Source organism: Gymnoscopelus braueri (assembly GCF_963280865.1).
Source record: "Gymnoscopelus braueri genome assembly, chromosome: 18".
NCBI classification, from domain to species: Eukaryota; Metazoa; Chordata; class Actinopteri; order Myctophiformes; family Myctophidae; genus Gymnoscopelus; species Gymnoscopelus braueri.
Window position 1 is genome coordinate 51,435,653 of NC_137618.1, and position 17,209 is coordinate 51,452,861.

Here is a 17,209-nt window from a genome sequence, read left to right on the forward strand (position 1 = left end):
TAGCAGATCTACAAGCTCACAACTCCTCGCAGCGTGAGGCGTTGTGAGCTTGTAGATCTGCTATTTTTGGCTAAAGTTGTCCTTAGAATAGGGATGCTAGGGTTCAAGTGGTTAATGTAAAAAACAATGATCCTATCACACAGAGATTTGGCGGACCCCCTGTAGCAACTCTGAGGACCCCCTAGGGGTCCCGGACCCCCTGTTGAAGACCCCTGTTGTAGGGGGCTCATAAAGACCACTCATTGATCCTGCCTGGGTCCCATTACATTGAACCAAATGCAACACTTTTTGGCACATTAACCATTAGCTAAAGTGGACTGAAATAACATGCCAATTTCTCTTATAATTCAGGTTGAAGAGGGTAAAAACTAACATACGTTTACACTTGGCCATTGGGGGGGGGGCTGATATATGGCAGTGGTTCTCAACCTGTGGGTTGTGACCCCAGGGGGCTCCCCACATTATTTTGGGGGAGTCCCCAGATGACAGTGAAGTGACAATTAAGGACTTTTAAGACCTTTTTTAATATTCTATTATTATTCTACTATTCTATTAAAACAGGTAAAACATTGGCCAAATTGGCAAATACTGTAAGAAAAAGCCAACAATTATGAAAATAGTCGTTGTGAGCTTGTATATCTGCTATTTTCATAATATTAATCTGTGGAACCGAGTCAAAATGTATTTATGGTCTGTAAGTTCTCACTGATAAATATGTTATGTGTGTCCCATTAATCTTCCTTAACCTTAAGTACTGTTTGTTTGTTATTCTATTTATAGTGGCTCATAGGAATAGACGGAGAGACGGGTGACAGCCGGAACGTAGACGGCATCCGGGAGCAGTATGGGTTGGCGCCCCAGCCTGTGTCTTCCGTGAGGAAGGAGCCCAACAAATCCACGGTGAGGCCGTTAAGGAGGGCCATTCAAGCAAGCTGCAGTACCACCACGGGCCAAGAAACCATCACACCAGAATGAAATGTTTGGAGTGGGGGAGTCTGGTGCTACGCCAACACACAGGTCATGTTCGCAAAGTGCCAGCAGCGGACCTACCTCCTACGGAGGCTGAGACGCATGGATATTGCCCCTCCCATCCTTTTACATCTGCCATATAGAAAGCCACCTTACCTTCTCTTTCCTGGCTTGGTACGGGGGGCTCTCACAGACCAACAAGGCTAAGCTGCGGAGGGTAACCACGTTGGGGTCTAAGCTTTGTGGGGTGCAGTGATCTGCCCGTCAGCATATCTCTGTGACCAGAGGACAGTGACGAAAGCAGGGAAGATCGCGAGACCCAACTCATAACCTCAGCACCTCCTTTCAGGTCCTGCCCGCGAGTAGGAGATATGGTGCCTCTATTCAGGATGGCAAAGGGCAGTGCCAGTTTCATCCTCTCTGCCATTGGGCTCCTTAATAAACACAAACCCCCTAACACCTGATCCACCTCACCTGGTCGAACTGGACTTGCTTGCTAGCCCCATTACATTATAAATTATAAATAAGTATAAGCACTCCTAATGTAATCAGAACACAGTAGTCATATGGTCAAGTATCATGATACTTTATAATTACTGGTCACTCACTGACTTTTTTTCCTTTGACCAGGATCATAGGCTTACTATAGTTCATTGTGTATTCTTAGATACAGATGCTGAGTGATAATACTATGGAGACTTCTTCTGCATGCACATCAGCTATTTTTGCAATGTTTTAGTTAAAAGAGATATTAAAAAGAAAATCTATGTTCATCACAATATTTGGTCCAATGTGTTATGTATGCATGTATGTTTATCTATCTAAACTGTTTGTTCACAAATGACACGTATGTTATTTAGATTGCATCCGGTTTGGCACGTTTACCTGTATCTTGCACTAAATTGTTTTCTTTGAACGATTAACTTTGTCCTGCAATTTGGTGAAATAAAAATTCTGCTTTTTGAATTTGAATGGAGTAATTGAATAACAATGCAACATTACATTACAGTCATTTAGCAGACACTTTTATCCAAAGCGACTTACTGCAAAACCATACTGCATTTAAGTCTTAGACCTATATGTGAAGTTCTAAGATTTTCTGTAGAGATAAACCTTATTACAAATAGGGTTAATTCAACATAGTATATTATTATTAAATATATAGTATTTAGACTACAGCTCAGGGCTTGTTTCCATTAAGATCTTGTGCATTCAATTCATAGATACATACATATAAAGACAAACAATGATATTGCCTACAGTAATATGCTAAACATATCATATATACGAGTAGTGATAAGACAGAAAGATATGTACTGTAAACAGTTTGGAGTTCGTTTCCGGTGATGAGCTTAGACTTTTTACAGGGGCCAGTTACAATTTGCAGTCTTTTGGAAGAGGGTAAGTCCTCCACTTTGCTAATCCCATCGGTAGGTAGGTACATAAAGGGCATGACCTTTACACCATATAATCTTCCTATAATTTGAGTAACCTCTGTCTGTCTGTCTTGGGTCGTGGTCTGTGTCGCGCCTGTGTTGCGCATACGTCGCATCCACAGAGGGTGGAACTGCGCATGCACAGTACAGTACAGTACAGTACAGTACAGTACAGTACAGACAGTACAGTACAGGTACAGTACAGTACAGTACGTACAGTACAGTACAGTAGAGACCGTACAGTACAGTACAGTACAGTACAGTACAGTACAGGTACAGTACAGTACAGTATGTACAGTACAGTACAGTACAGTACAGTACAGTACAGTACAGGTACAGTACAGTACAGTACGTACGTACAGTACAGTACAGTACAGTACAGTACAGTACGTACAGTACAGTACAAGTACAAGTACAGTACAGTACAGTAGAGTAGAGTAGAGTAGAGTACAGTACAGTACAGTACAGACCGTAGAGTACAGTACAGTACAGTTTGCGACGGGACCCGGGTGGTTCCGCGACGGGGGGGTGTGTGGGGGGTTGCCCGTGGGGGGGGGGGGTTGCCCGTGGGGAGGGGTGACCGCGGGGGGTGCCGCGGGGGGACCGCGCTACAGGACGTGCAATAACCTTCACCGGGTATGGTCTAGTAATAATAATAGTAATAATAATAAAGACAATTAAGAGAACCGTATGTCCGTGTGTAAGGAGAGTTATATAGGCGCGTTCGGGCTGCGGAGCTGATCAAGAGTCCATTATCCGATTGTGTTGGCGCCCCCTAGTGGCCAAGTTATTCAAGAAGGCCCGTAACCCTAGTTTTCAGAACCACATGTTCGTGTATGAGGAAAGTTATATTGGCACGTTCGGGCTGAGGAGCTGATCAAGAATCCATTATCCGATCGTGTTGGCGCCCCCTAGTGGCCAAGTTATTTAAGAAGGCCCGTAACCCTAGTTTTCAGAACCACATGTTCGTGTGTGAGGAAAGTTATATTGGCGCGTTCGGGCTGAGGAGCAGATCCATAATCCGTTGTCCGATTGTGTTTTCGCGTGCCGCCCCGAACGCGCTCGTATAACTCTCCTTGCACACGGCCTTACCGTTCTCCTTAATTGGCTGGGGTCTAATCTCAATTTATTTCGCGCAATAACACAATATATCTCCATAACGATACGTTTTTAGAATCTGCCGTTCGGATATGTTGTACAGCTCGCCGAGACGCACGCGTGGATGTCTTGTTTGTCCCGCTACGACACTTCTAACGTTTGCTTCTGACACTGTTGCAAGGTACATAGAGGCGTAAAACCTTGACCCATACTGAGAGACAAAGTCAGAAATAAAAAAATTGTCGTAGAGAGACAAACAAGATATCCACACGTGCGTCTCGGTGAGCTGAACAACATATCCAAACATTGGACTCTAAGTCCTTATTGTATTCGAGATATTAAGCGAGATAGGCTAACCAATTAGCTATCAATTAAGAGAACCGCATGTCCGTGTGTGAGGAGAGTTATACGAGCACGTTCTGGGCGGCGCGCTGATGCGTAATCTGGTGTCCGATTTTGTTTTTACTCTTTTTGAACAGTTTTTCACTATTATCTCGGCCACTAGGGGGCGAAAACACCATCGGACAACAGATTCTGGATCTGCTCCCCCCCGCGTCACCCCCCGCGGTCACCCCTCCCCACGGGCAACCCCCCCCCCACGGGCAACCCCCCACACACCCCCCCGTCGCGGAACCCCCCGGGTCCCGTCGCAAACACACACACACGCAACGTTTAGCGCGAGTCGTCTCGTGCGCGCACACGCACACACAGAGCCAGCGTGTGCGCACACACACGGGCACATGCGACGCATGCGCAGTTCCGTACAGTAGAGTTAATCGTTCAAAGAAAACAATTTAGTGCAAGATACAGGTAAACGTGCCAAACCGGATGCAATCTAAATAACATACGTGTCATTTGTGAACAAACAGTTTAGATAGATAAACATACATGCATACATAACACATTGGACCAAATATTGTGATGAACATAGATTTTCTTTTTAATATCTCTTTTAACTAAAACATTGCAAAAATAGCTGATGTGCATGCAGAAGAAGTCTCCATAGTATTATCACTCAGCATCTGTATCTAAGAATACACAATGAACTATAGTAAGCCTATGATCCTGGTCAAAGGAAAAAAAGTCAGTGAGTGACCAGTAATTATAAAGTATCATGATACTTGACCATATGACTACTGTGTTCTGATTACATTAGGAGTGCTTATACTTATTTATAATTTATAATGTAATGGGGCTAGCAAGCAAGTCCAGTTCGACCAGGTGAGGTGGATCAGGTGTTAGGGGGTTTGTGTTTATTAAGGAGCCCAATGGCAGAGAGGATGAAACTGGCACTGCCCTTTGCCATCCTGAATAGAGGCACCATATCTCCTACTCGCGGGCAGGACCTGAAAGGAGGTGCTGAGGTTATGAGTTGGGTCTCGCGATCTTCCCTGCTTTCGTCACTGTCCTCTGGTCACAGAGATATGCTGACGGGCAGATCACTGCACCCCACAAAGCTTAGACCCCAACGTGGTTACCCTCCGCAGCTTAGCCTTGTTGGTCTGTGAGAGCCCCCCGTACCAAGCCAGGAAAGAGAAGGTAAGGTGGCTTTCTATATGGCAGATGTAAAAGGATGGGAGGGGCAATATCCATGCGTCTCAGCCTCCGTAGGAGGTAGGTCCGCTGCTGGCACTTTGCGAACATGACCTGTGTGTTGGCGTAGCACCAGACTCCCCCACTCCAAACATTTCATTCTGGTGTGATGGTTTCTTGGCCCGTGGTGGTACTGCAGCTTGCTTGAATGGCCCTCCTTAACGGCCTCACCGTGGATTTGTTGGGCTCCTTCCTCACGGAAGACACAGGCTGGGGCGCCAACCCATACTGCTCCCGGATGCCGTCTACGTTCCGGCTGTCACCCGTCTCTCCGTCTATTCCTATGAGCCACTATAAATAGAATAACAAACAAACAGTACTTAAGGTTAAGGAAGATTAATGGGACACACATAACATATTTATCAGTGAGAACTTACAGACCATAAATACATTTTGACTCGGTTCCACAGATTAATATTATGAAAATAGCAGATATACAAGCTCACAACGACTATTTTCATAATTGTTGGCTTTTTCTTACAGTATTTGCCAATTTGGCCAATGTTTTACCTGTTTTAATAGAATAGTAGAATAATAATAGAATATTAAAAAAGGTCTTAAAAGTCCTTAATTGTCACTTCACTGTCATCTGGGGACTCCCCCAAAATAATGTGGGGAGCCCCCTGGGGTCACAACCCACAGGTTGAGAACCACTGCCATATATCAGCCCCCCCCCCAATGGCCAAGTGTAAACGTATGTTAGTTTTTACCCTCTTCAACCTGAATTATAAGAGAAATTGGCATGTTATTTCAGTCCACTTTAGCTAATGGTTAATGTGCCAAAAAGTGTTGCATTTGGTTCAATGTAATGGGACCCAGGCAGGATCAATGAGTGGTCTTTATGAGCCCCCTACAACAGGGGTCTTCAACAGGGGGTCCGGGACCCCTAGGGGGTCCTCAGAGTTGCTACAGGGGGTCCGCCAAATCTCTGTGTGATAGGATCATTGTTTTTTACATTAACCACTTGAACCCTAGCATCCCTATTCTAAGGACAACTTTAGCCAAAAATAGCAGATCTACAAGCTCACAACGCCTCACGCTGCGAGGAGTTGTGAGCTTGTAGATCTGCTATTTTTGGCAAAGAGGGGGAAAAAGAGCAGACCAAGTACAGAGTTAAAGTATTGGCGGTTTAAGTGGTTAAATGTCTGAAAATACACATTAACATGAATGCAACACAACTGTATGTAGTGGGGGTCCCTGCTTCATAGCTCTCTCAGTTAGGGGGTCCCTGCTTCATCTCTCTCTCAGTTAAGGGGGTCCTTGGCATGAAAAGGTCCGGGACCCCTAGGGGGTCCTCAGAGTTGCTACAGGGGGTCCGCCAAATCTCTGTGTGAGAGGATCATTGTTTTTTACATTAACCACTTGAACCCTAGCATCCCTATTCTAAGGACAACTTTAGCCAAAAATAGCAGATCTACAAGCTCACAACGCCTCACGCTGCGAGCTTGTAGATCTGCTATTTTTGGCAAAGAGGGGGAAAAAGAGCAGACCAAGTACAGAGTTAAAGTATTGGCGGTTTAAGTGGTTAAATGTCTGAAAATACACATTAACATGAATGCAACACAACTGTATGTAGTGGGGGTCCCTGCTTCATAGCTCTCTCAGTTAGGGGGTCCCTGCTTCATCTCTCTCTCAGTTAAGGGGGTCCTTGGCATGAAAAGGTCCGGGACCCCTAGGGGGTCCTCAGAGTTGCTACAGGGGGTCCGCCAAATCTCTGTGTGAGAGGATCATTGTTTTTTACATTAACCACTTGAACCCTAGCATCCCTATTCTAAGGACAACTTTAGCCAAAAATAGCAGATCTACAAGCTCACAACGCCTCACGCTGCGAGCTTGTAGATCTGCTATTTTTGGCAAAGAGGGGGAAAAAGAGCAGACCAAGTACAGAGTTAAAGTATTGGCGGTTTAAGTGGTTAAATGTCTGAAAATACACATTAACATGAATGCAACACAACTGTATGTAGTGGGGGTCCCTGCTTCATAGCTCTCTCAGTTAGGGGGTCCCTGCTTCATCTCTCTCTCAGTTAAGGGGGTCCTTGGCATGAAAAGGTTGAAGACCCCTGCCCTACATACAATATTGTATTCCGTTTTAATTCATGTTGAAAATAGCTGACTTTCAATGCTGGACATTCACCAGTAAAGCCCGTACATCTATGTACAAAACACACACATATATATATGGTGCTTACCCGGTCGCCCTAAATGTTAATAAGCGGTCCGGAGTCTCTGTGCAATGTATTAGACCGTAAGTATCAATAAAGAAGTGTTTTAATCCCGTCTGTGGACGATTCTGTTGGAAGTTCCCAATGGCTGTAGTGACGGAGCGCATCAGGTCAAAGTCGGAATTACACTCAATGTAAACGGGAATAAACGAGGGGGAAAATGGCGTTCGGCCACAGACGGGATTAAAACACTTCTTTATTGACAAATATGGACTAATACATTGCACTAAGACTCCGGACTGCTAGTTAACATTTGGGGCAACCGGGTAAGCACCGTATTATGTTGCATTTGTACAGGAGAAGTACGGGATTTACTGGTGCATCGTAGTGCGGCGCGTTGTTTTGGCTTAGCTGGTTAGTTTAGCAGCTAAACTTTAGCTGGTTAGCAATGTCCGACCAAACCAAGCAGTCTTTACTTATAGTCTTTTACTTGTCCAGATCAAACAACTTGCTATACTAACATGTGAACAATGACGCCATGGCCTATCATTTTGTGGTGTATATTTAACGATTTATATCTTATAAATGCATACATAACGGACTTACCTTGAGAACAGCAACAGCTGTGCAAAAGTGGTATCCGGTCTCGGATACGGAAACTCACAATCCGGATGTAGTAGGCGTGTTCTAGTGTGCGCCAGGGAAATTAGCGGTTAAGAGTTAGATAATAAATTCTTTAATTAAAAATACGTTTAATATGTATGGCAAATAGGCTATTTCAAGAAGGTGCTGGCCTAGCCATCAACAGAAAACCCCTGTATTTATAAACATTTTAAATTACCTAAGCACAATTATTTATTGATCATTATTATTATTATTATCATTATTTGATTCGGGATATATTAACAGCATCAACAACATTCAAAAAGGTGCTTGCCTGGCCGTGAACAGAATACCCCTGTGTTAACAATTAATTATTGCCAGTTATTATTATTATTATTATTATTATTTGATTCGGGATATATAAAGAGCACAGGATTAAATGATCCTCAGACAGCAGACCAACGAAACGTTCGATCCTAACGTAATTCAGACGCAAAATATAATGATCCTCATACAGCAGACCAATGAAACGTTCCATACTAACGTTATTTAACGATATTACGTTTGTATCTAACGTTTTGGGAGATTGCGAAAATGTACAATACGAACGTTTTGGGCTGGAGACTCTTGGCACAGGTATTTTCTTTTGGGCTTGTTTTCATATACCTGGTTGCTTATTTCTCTCACAAGATCTGGCAACACTGAATGCTTTAGAATGATGAATGTTACAACTTTTCCGACTTTTTTGTCTACCTTTGGATCACAAAACACGACATCGAAGCCATGTTCTTTCTTGGACCACGTGAAATCTGCCTCTGTTGAACCAGTACAGTTGGACCAGTAGGCTATACCCATTGCAAGTTTGCTATATACCAGGATGTCAGTATCATCATCACCGTGTCTTTGTTGCACCAGCAAGGTGAAACTATAGTCTTGGCTGCTGTTGTATTGTGTTCTGTATTGATTTGATTGTATATTATAGTAAACTAAATATATCATGTATAAATTAGCATAGTAACACTAAACGTGTGTGTCTGTGTGCGCGCACGCGTGTGCATCCAATTTTTTTTTCTACATTCCATCCCACCATGTAGACAGTCCGGTGCTGGTGACGTGACGTCCATCTTCTACTTGGGAGTCGGGACATCCATGGAGATGCAGCATAGTCAACAACAATATAATAATAAAACAAAACGTTTCATACTCATGTCATGTGTGACTCCTTATCTCTGAGAGCATAATGTTTCACTGTCATTTCCAGTTATATTCTTTGGACTAAACTTATAGAAAACATGGGCATTACTTTAGAATGACATGCTAATGTTCAAATACTCTTGTCATACACAGTGTAATCGTTTTTTTTCTCTTTTTTCAAATGAGACCGTTTCATGCTTTCAATTGGTGTATATGGATAATATTAGATTTTACTATAGCCTATTGTATCTAAGACTAGTAAAGTTGAATCCAATGTGCTGGGGTCCCCAGAAAAATTATGATTACATGTAGAAGTAAATACTAACAGAATGTACAAGAGTTTTTCACTATTATATCTGTAATGCTTACAGTCATGTAATTATGTACCATTCTGCCAAATGAAAGACCATCTCCTATCATGAAACAGTTCAAAAGAACCCTTATAGAATTGGGTATAAATACATTTTGTCATTATAAATGCTTACACAATGTAGAATATACCAATGAGTAGAGCAAGCAGTGTGTAAATGTAACCGTTTTATTTAGAAGAAAAAAATATGGCTGTAGTGTCCCAGGTCTTCATCTGCAGTTCCTTCATTTTTGCAGGCTGATGACAACATTCTGTCCTGTCATTGGAAAGAACACATTAGATTAGATTTAGTTTACATGGATATCATCCGAAGTGATACCTAATTTATTCTTAGTTGCATGCGCACCAAAAATAGCATACCTACAAGCTCACAAAGTGTCGAGTCCGCGACGCGTTGTGAGCTTGTAGATCTGCTATTTTCGGGACCTGACGTCGTCATGTACTGAGTAGCTCTGAAACATGTCAGTCATGGCGGAGCTTCAACCTGGTGTTTGCAATTTCTACATGTACAGACCTTACATCTACATAAACGTTCATATTTCAAATATAAAGTGCTGACCTCATGCCACGGATGTTACAATTTGAATCAGGTGGGTCTAAGTACCAGTATCTTCCGTATTGTTTAATAAAAAGCATTTTAATCCAATCGGTGGCCATTTTCTCCTTATGCTTTCAATTACGCGACCCTATCGGTTGGGATGTATATTGCACTCTGATACATTATACATCTAAGAGAAAATGGCCACCATTCGGATTTAAATGTTTTTTTATTGAAAAATACGGAAGATATGGGTACTTAGACCCATCCGATTCCAATTGTAACATCTGTGGCCACGGGGTAAGAACTTTATATTTGAAATATGAACGTTTATGTAGATGAAAGGGTTGTGAATGGAGAAAGTGCCAAAACCAGGTTGAAGTTCCGCCATGACAGTCATGTTCCCAAAAAAAAATACATGGGGTTCCGTGGCTACAGGCAAACTCAACAATAACAAACGTTCCGTTCACGCCACGGCTCCACAAGCTAGTTTAGTCTACCCGAGGGATACAACATGAGATTATAGTGATGTGGCAACTTTACAGCATGTTTACTTACTCGAGAGACAAGCGTCCACCGTCCACGGTCCGTGTACATTCTGTCAGTTCCACTAGGAAAAATCCCCGACGGGTTGTTGCTCCACTGTCCGCATAGCTGCGTGTGGGTCCGGGTACTAAAGTATAACTCTGATATGTTTGCAGACGCCATGATAGTACATGTTTCCTCCGAAGTGGAAAGACTGGTGATGCGAGGTTAGTACATGTGAGGTAGCTAATGGGAGTGGTCGAGTGGGGAAAGAAGGTTGAACAATGTTACGGTGACACCTTCGGGGCCGGTCCTTTGAGCTATGGGGGTTGGTTTGGATCTGAACTACACCTGTAGTCACCTGCAGTCATGTAGTGCGGACATAAGGTGAGAGCTGCGGAAAACGTAATTTGACGCTATGGGCAGCAAAATCTGCGAAGTTTCCCTTAATTTTATTACGCTTTATATTCCGAACTTTCAGTTGTATTCAATAACTTAAGTATATACACATCAAGTCTGGGTTTGACACGATATAATGCAGCAGGCACACCAATAAAGATCAAGGGGATTCACAACACTATATGCTAGTATTGCTACACAGATTAAACAAATGAGACAGCTTGCTATACTTCAACCATCAACCATCACTAAGCCCTAATGAAATGGTAAGCATAAAAATGATCGTATCTATACTTAATGTATGCCTTATGAAGCATTTATAAATTAGATACAATCATTAAGCAAATTAAAGATGCATTATTAATCGGGTATAAAACATTTATAACTGTGTTTACTAATGCTTAGTAATGTATAAATAAAGCTTGACAAATGATGAATGTATGAATAATTTACGTATGAAGTATTTACTTGCTAAATAAGGTACTATTAACTCACTCTGATTACTTTTAAGTATTTTTACTCAAATAAGGTACTTTTAACTCAATTAGATTACTATTTTTGGTTCTGTACAACCGCTTCCTGGTAAAAAAAAAAAAACCCTCAGAGAGTGTGTGGGTGAAGTTTCAAGGCAACCTGACATACTGGAAGTAGGAAAGAAAAAATGGAAGTGGTCATTTTCAATCTGGGAACCCATCGTCAAATAAAAAGGAAAAACAGCGCCCTCTGCTGTTTTTCACTTTTGCATTTTACTCTGGGGGGGGGGCATTAACTGGCCCCATGCTCACGGGAAACCGGGGTTTGGACATGCCCTCAGCCCTCTACTTCCGGTGGTGCGCCTATGTTTTCATTCCCACTAACAATATTTCTCCACGGAACACTAACACCATTTCTCCCAAAGAACATGGATCGTTTTGGTTATAAGCCCACTTGTTTCTATGATGAAAGAACAAGTTAAAATGTGAATATCTTTCCATGGTTTTGTCGGCTTCGAGGACGCTATTGTTAAATGAGTTTCGGTTTGTTTTGTGGGAAGCGAGCGCACAGACAGTAAATCCCGCCCAGCGCGGCTCCCGACAGATTCAGTAGCGCAGCTCAGAATCTGTTCTTGAGAGATTATGTTTGATTAAATTGGACCCCCTGGAAACCCCTCAAGGACCCCTGGGGGTCCACAGACCACACTTTGATCACCACTGGTTCAAAGTCACCTCATTCACTCCCTCGCACCGCGGCACAATGCAACAGGTGCTAGTACATATACCCTAATTGGATTTAGGGCTATTCACTTCACTGTTTAAGCTGAGAAGAATGGCAAACGGCTATGGCCGAACAAATGGCTATATCGCAAAAAGTAAAAGTCAAATGTGATCAGGAGACATAATTCATACAGGATACAGGATAAACAAGTGACATTGGAAGTGATGAAACAAAACAAAATGAGAAGACAATATTAGAACTTGAACACTATAAAATGTAAGCTGATGAATGGGTTATCTCTCCTGATTGGATGGAAATTGGTGATATATCACGTACAGCACCTTTAATACATAGGGCCCTATAATTGCCACTGTTTACCCGCACCCGCTGCCCACTAGCCGCGAATTACTGCCCGCTACCTGTGAAATACGGATAAGGGAGCTGGCACTGTCCCTAAACGGTATTGTGCGGCCGCTATACCCGCTATTCATTATGCCGACTCCGTTATTTGCGCCTGGGGGTGTGCCCGTGGGCGTGTTGTTGCATTATCCCCAAAATTGCTATTTTGGCCACACACGTTTGGGAAAGCACATAGTGGAATCTATAATCACCCGCAAAGCCAAATTCGTTTGGTAGAGCACACGCCTGCAATGGACATGCCGGGAGACGGCCAGGGCGCACAACGGCACAACATTCAAAGGCTCCCTCTCTCCTAATTCTCAACACAATTCTTTTGTGTTTATATACGATGATAGTCTATTCAAAGAAGACATTGTGTGCGTCACACAATGCAATGCTCTCCAAATTACACACTTAAGTTTTATTCATCGATTACGCAGGAAATAAATAACTGATTACAAAAATATAAAATTCTCTCTTATCAGTAATATGTAGGTGATATTTAGTCCCCGCCCCTCCCAACACCAGACAATCACATTTGTCTGATGCTCCCGTCCGCCGTTTTTTCTCCCTTTGCCGGCCCCTGCACATGAATTTGGTAGCCCCCCGTCGTAACTCTGAGGGCCCCCTTGGGGTTACGGTGACGGACCCTCAGACCCCTGACTTAAGCATTCGTAAGCCTAGTACAGTGCACCTCAAGTCCGTTTTATTAAGAGTAGCGGTTCTAAGTGTTAAACTGAAGTGATATTGATACATTCCAAACATTATCAAAGTATTTTGCGGCACCCCTTGCGGCACCCACTTTGAGAAACCCTGTCCTACACTCATACAGCACATAATATACCCAGATTTTAACCGTTTTTAGAATCAGAATAATCTTTGTCACAATCATCTTTATTGTCAAATCACAGGTTTACAGGTGTAAAACAGTGGGTGAAATTAGTTTTTGTGCAAGCTCCGTAGTTTCTTGTTTGTTTTCATAAAGAGAAGAAGTGGGGCCACTAACTAACCGGGTACAGGGCAAGCAATGTTCTCAAGTGATCGTAGTGTATCTTGTCAGTAGCACAACACAATTTCATTATCTGGATATCGGACTGTCAGACAAATAATACAGTTTCCGTTCATAATCATATTTGGTCCGCTGTGTATTTTATTGGTGATTCTTGTGAATGAGTTTAACATAATTGCTCTCTTTACGTTTATTGGTATATTTTTTTAAGCTTTGAAACTTGTTACTTCAGATGTTGATCTTTTGTCCTTTCTAAGATGTACAACCAGAAGATGCGGCTGAGGGAGAAAGACCCTCTGTGCTCATGGTGATGCAGTGGCTGACTGGGCAGGGACACAGGCATTTGCTGGTGTCGGAGAGAAAGAAATTCAAAATAGTTGACCACAACTGTCTAGTCCACAGGCCAGGCCACACTGTTTGTTATCCCATTGTTAGCGCTTGTAACACTTCCAACAGCCCACCTTGAAGATTACGAGTCTTTTAAGACCAACTTGCTTTCGGACATTAACGGTGCAAGCTTTGACAGAGTGTAACTTGTAGATAACGGTACATTGTCACTTTCTTACTCCAGTCCATTGTAAATTTTTACTCGTGTTAAGGATACAAACTTAAAGGAAAACTTGGCAGATTATGAACCTCTTACCCTAACCCATTTTAAAAGTGTTTCAGGTCCAATTTTGTCTGCTCATTTATTTGTGTCATCACTTCCAATTTCACTTCTGTATCTTGACTGAGGTCTCTATCCTGATTGGATAAAATTGGCATCCCAACCTGAGCATGCATTTTCTGTTAGAGAGCCGGAGAGATGTTACTGAACACTCTATAGCAATGAGTACTATCAGAATTTAGAGCTATTTAACACTTATTTTAACAAAAGAAAATCACTTACCCTCCCTAACGTTTGAAATGATTGCACTTTTTAAGGGCACTGGCAGTGTAACTGTTTTAAAATGTTTTTCTTCTTTCAAATCTGCTCTACAACTGCTCTACAAATGGCAAGTGTGTCACAGTGTTTAAAGTTTATGTGAACCCAAGTAACAAGTTCTACAACAGCTTCTACCACATTCACACAGATGGATTTGGGGAAATATAATATAAACTCAGACCATTTGTAAATCGGTGTTAATTGTCGATGTTAGGGTTAGCATACGATGGCATACGATATAGCCCACATTTTGGTTAAAATGTCTCTTTTAATAAACAATTCACTGAAAATGTAGTTGTATGAATACATTGTGAATTGCTATATCTGTTAATTTGACCTTCGAATGCAGTTTATGCTAATTATAGGAAAGTCAATGTTGGATAAATAGATTTCTGTGTATACTGAAATGCTGGACGAGAATGCCAAAACAAAATGCTTCTGCCTACTAAGTTAGAACTGCATTTGTTAGGATTTAAGATTGGCAGGTTGAAAAAATGCATGTGGCATTTAATCATAAAGTAAGCACACTATCAGACGAAACGTTTCCAAAGCAGTCTATCTGGATTGGGCCTGGCCAGTAGGCCAGTCACTTCAGCCTTGCCTTAATTAGAATAACGAATATAACATAAAATAATGTAGCTTTATTTTATAACTTCAAGGGTTCCCAAATGTTTCAGGCTGTGAATCCCTAAAATAATCATATTTGAACTGGGGACCCCCCAAAATAATCATACTTGAACTGGGGACCACCCACCCTGACAAGCACTTGAAATTGTAGGCATTAGATTTAGTTTGACTCGTTTCCACAGATAAATATTGTGAGGGGGTGGCCATAGCTGAGTGGTTAGTGAGCCCGCCTAAGGAGCCAGAGGCCAGAGGCCAGAGGCCAGAGGCCAGAGGCCAGAGGCCAGAGGCCAGAGGCCAGAGGCAGAGGCCCTGGTTGCCCCAGGTACGATTCCAGGCCACGCCAGCATATGTGACGATGAAATGAAATTTGTCCCTGAGCAAGACTCTTAACCCCTAATTGCTCACAGGCCCTCATTGGAAACAAGCCCGCAAGGACTTTCATGAACGTCCTGTTAAAAGGAATTATCCTTATTATCCTAAAATAGCCGAACAGCAAGCGCACAATGCCTTTAAAAAGGTCTTAAAAGTCATTAAATTGTCACTTTAGAAATGTGTTACCCTGTATACACTTATACTGTATATGTTGGTTTGTTTACTGTTGAGAGAGAAAACAATGTTGCCCATTAAGCTAATCTGGGGACCCCCTCTGAGGGCCAGTGGGAACCACTGGCCTACTATAACAGTAACAACAATACAACAATTTTAAATACAGATCACAAACTGTAAGTAGAACAGAAACCTAACATTAGGGAATCATCTGAATTGCTAATAGCCTAAAATGCTCAATATTGTAACGAATAGTGTAGCGCCCAGAGCTGGGATGGAGCTCTGACCTCAGTCCCAGAGGACCACAATGGAAACAAGCCTTTTTGTGTTATCCTTATAACAATCATTGTACCTCTGTATCCTACTGTTAATAAAGTATTCCATCAATCTGTTTACTCAAACTGTTTACTGTACATATTTTTTTTGTTTTAGTTTTTATGATGTTTTGCATAGTAGTGTATATCTGTCTGTCATTAAATGTCTCTATGAATTGAGTACAAAGGACCCCAATGGAAACAAGTCATCTTTCTTGGGTTTTAAATACTCTTAGCTGACCTTGCATTATACTTTCATGTTTTTTAGTTTTTTTTTGCAAAATGCTAATAATTCAATCAATCAAAAAACCATGCTGGCCGTAACACACCTCCATCCCTGCATTCAACAAACTACATAAGGAAGGGGGAGCTGTCACTCAGACTCCAAGTGACCAATGGAGAGGTGTCTTACATCTATCAGCGTAGGACCCGCCTTCTGAACTTTAACCCCTCACACAAAAAAATCCAAGAGAGAGAAAAAAAAATCGAGACCAAAGACATACGTTTTGAGAGAGAAGGCATTTTGCAATCAGAAAAAAACAACTTTCATTCGTAAATGAGGAAAAAAACATTAGACACATTTTATTACCCAAACATTTTACTAAGTATTTTGTTTTATGTAGTTTAAACAGTTTTTCCTTATTTTTTTACTCTTGAAGTTTTGTTCTCAATTATTTTTTATTTCCTTTCAAATCTTATATTTTTTTGCTTGCAAATATATTCTTTTGATTGCGTTTTTAATTTGTTTTAATTAAAAATATTTTGTTCTGTTTATATAATTTCCTTTGCTTACAAATTATTATTTTTTGCTTGCTGTTTTAATTCGTTTTCATTCAAAACTATTCTTTGCTCTGTTTATATTTTTTCTCTCTCAATTGTTTTTCTTTTGTTTGGTTAATAAAGACACAAATGTAACTCCATATAAAAGTACAATATTTGCCTCTGATATGTAGTGGAGTAAAAGTAAAAGTACTGAACATTGGAAATACTCCAGTAAAGTAAAAGTACCTCAAATATGTACTTAAGTAAATGTACTTAGTTACTCTACACCAGCCGTCATTGCGTCTTGTTTTTTACCGTTTTGCTGCTCTTGCCTCGTCGGCCACAGCCTCCGGTGTCAATTGCTGACTGGGTGTAACATTTGTTCTCTAAAGAAGAAACTTATCCATATTTATTTCACTCTCATAGCTCCTGACATCTGCTAAGGTCCTGTATGTAAAAAAAAACAAGCCCAAAGTCGCTTTTAATAAGCAGACATCGAGAGAGAGAGAGAGGGGGGGGGGGAGCAGCATACATTGCTCCGATGAA